Here is a 3,135-nt window from a genome sequence, read left to right as displayed (position 1 = left end):
CATTATTTTTAATTATAGACATTCTAATAGATGTATATTTATAACTCACTATGGTTAAATATGCATTTCCCTACTGGCTTAAGATAGGGCTTCCCTGGTGGCTCAGTGGTAAATAATCTGTCTGCCAATGCAGGAGATGTGGGTTTGATCCCTGGGTTGGAATATCCTCTGGAAAAGGAAATGGCAACACATTCCATTATCCTTGCCTGGGAAATCTCATGTATAGAGGAGCCTGACAGGCTGAAGCCCATAGGGTTGCAGAGTGGGACATGACAAAATGACTTAGTACGCAGGCACTGAGGCCTGCAGAAAGAGATGAGGCTGTCACAGAACTACATGAGAGTCTCATTAGACTCCAACTAAAAACACAGGGAACTATGACTACTATTTCCAGCCAGTTGCCCCATTTTCATAGTCATGTAACAGACCAAGGTGATGTTGGGTCTTGAGCCAGACTCACAAAGTTCCCTGGCCTTGGCCTTGGTACAGAGTCTCTGCATTTGATCTTTTTGATGTTTTTCAGGATCATGTCATGTAAAGTGACATACTGATTCCTTAGCTCTAATATGATGAGTTGAAGGCTGTCATATTCTTTCTCATCAATCTCTGTCATGGTTCAGGAGGAAAGTCCTCTATACGGGGATATTTAGCTATTTTGAAAATTGATTTGGCTCTTGTAACATAATATCTAGAAATTGATTCAGATGAGATGCAGCTCTCAACATTCTTAGTTCTGTAACTGTCTTCTCCTGAATATATACCCCAAAGTCATTCCCATCATATATCCTAGGAGTTAGGAGCTGTACCCACATTTTTGTCATGTCACATTTCAGGATCAGCAGCCAGATCTTAGGTTTCACTTTCTCAAAAATGTCCACTAATTGCTGGTTGCTTTTTAGCATCCCATGCACCACAAACACCCTGGTTCCATGGAAGGCTTCTTCACACTCACTCAATCTCCGTTACTTGGATGTGGGTTCTTCCAGTCCATTGTGGCTATTGGTGACTAAAACAGGGCCAGGGACCACAGACTCAGGTCTGAGTGGATCTGAGTTAGGTTATGAATGTTTAGGATTGGTTCCTTCAAAAAACTGACAGGTTATAACATCTTTGAGGAAAAGTATTCCACCAAGTATTCTGCCTCATTGGTAACCCACTCTCTGAAAGACTCAATCTTTTGGTGGTGGAGAGGGTGGGTAGGATCAAAGGGACTAGAGGTATCTCAACACTGCCCAGAGGCAGCTGCCCTAGCGTGACTCACACACCACATAGCTTGCATACTCCCACCCTCAGCACTTTCTTCCTGCTGTTCTCCCAATGCCTGTTCACTCTCTGTGTTGCTGTTCAGTTGCTCAGTCGTGTCCTACTCTTTGCAACCCCATGGACTGCAGCACTCCAGGCGTCCCTGTCCTTCACTGTCTCCTAGAGTTTGCTCATACTCACATCCATTGTGGTGGTGATGCCATCCAACTACTTTTATCCTCTGTTACCCACTTCTCCTCCTGCTCTCAATCCTTCCTAGCATTAGGGTCTTTTCCAATGAGATGGCTCTTCACATCAGGTAGCCAAAGTATAGGAGCTTTAACTTCAGCATAAGTCCTTCCAATGAATATTCAGGCTTGATTTCCTTTAGGATTGATTGATTTGATCTCCTTGCTGCCCAGGGGACTCTCAAGAGTCTTCTCCAGCATCACAGTTTGAAAGCATATCTTAATCACTTTTTCTACATGTATCTGTGTTCCAATTTGTGCTTCCTCCAGCCCAGCATTTCTCATGATATACTCTGCATATAAGTTAAATAATCAGGGTGACAATATACAGCCTTGACGTACTCCTTTTCCTATTTGGAACCAGTCTGTTGTTCCATGGCCAGTTCTAACTGTTGTTTCCTGACCTGCATACAGGTTTCTCAAGAGGCAAGTCAAGTGGTCTGGTATTCCCACCTCTTTCAGAATTCTCCACTATTTATTGTGATACACACAGTCAAAGGCTAGTCAATAAAGCAAAATATATGAGATATATTTCTAATTTTCCCAAAAGGATATCTGTAAAGTGAATCTGTGTTCTGAATTTCTTTTTTCTTTTTTTAGTTCTCAACAATCTAGCTGAAATGAAAGGTTATCAGCACACTGAAAACCATGTAACTGAAGGACTATTATCTCTTGACTTTACTCTGATTCTGAGGGAAGAACACAGTTACTAGAATGATGTCAGAGTAAAGACCTTTGATAAAATCTAGTAACCCAACCATTGTAATGCACCGTGGACAGGTATTGTGAGTTTTATTTCCCTCTATTGGATAAGTAAATGAATAAATAAAAGAAAAAAAGAACAAGTGTGATTCAACATGCTTGCTTAAATTCATTTATAATATGGAATTGTCTCATGTAGAGTACTGAGACAACTCTATTGTAAAATTTGCAAACAGAAAATAAATATGTGATTATTATCCGACAAGCGTGCTGAATCAGTGAAATGAATCACTAGAAAATCTGCAATCAGTATCAAATTATTTTTCTCTTTTCTTAAACTCAATGTTCATGAGGCAGAAACAATGAGATAAAGTGATGCTTTTCCTCTTTCAAGTTAATATAGGAAAGTTACAGAATAAACATTAACAAAAGGAAATTTTAAATGTCATTTTTATTTGCTTTTGAGAGAATTAAGTTTTTTTAGAAATTAGTATTTACATTGCTAATAATTATTTCTGATAAGACCAAATCTAAAATAATTTGCATCACCTAAACATATAGTCTGGGGCAGAAAAATCAACAAAAAAGAGTAAACTATATCATTTTTAAAAGATTATATGCTAAACAATTAGATAAAATATTTAATTCTCAGGTCAATATCATAACTGATATAGCTTTTCACTTTAACACCTTACAGATAGTACTGAAGGAGTTTGGTAAAATGCTTTCTAAGGTGACAGCAAATGGTAGAACAAGGATTGAAACACAAGTAGTCTGGTTCCAGACTTTACTAGGAAGGCATCAAGGCATGTTATGACAGATCAATCTGGTATAGTTTAAATGTTTCCCATGTATAATGGATACTTGAATAATCTGGATTTACTTTTAGCATAAGATACTGACAGAAAGGGCCAATGGTTAAGAATCCAGATGGCTCAGATGG

General features: G+C 38.6%; 1 pseudogene; it reads right to left on the bottom strand.

Annotated features, from left to right (window-relative positions):
* Positions 1-415: 415 nt before the first annotated feature.
* Positions 416-1,449, bottom strand: LOC113879603 (annotated as a pseudogene).
* Between the last annotated feature and the right edge of the window lie 1,686 nt (positions 1,450-3,135).

Source organism: Bos indicus x Bos taurus, chromosome 21, assembly GCF_003369695.1.
Source record: "Bos indicus x Bos taurus breed Angus x Brahman F1 hybrid chromosome 21, Bos_hybrid_MaternalHap_v2.0, whole genome shotgun sequence".
Classification (NCBI taxonomy): Eukaryota; Metazoa; Chordata; class Mammalia; order Artiodactyla; family Bovidae; genus Bos; species Bos indicus x Bos taurus.
The sequence above is the reverse complement of the archived record's forward strand: the minus strand, read 5'-3'. Positions and strand labels throughout refer to the sequence as shown.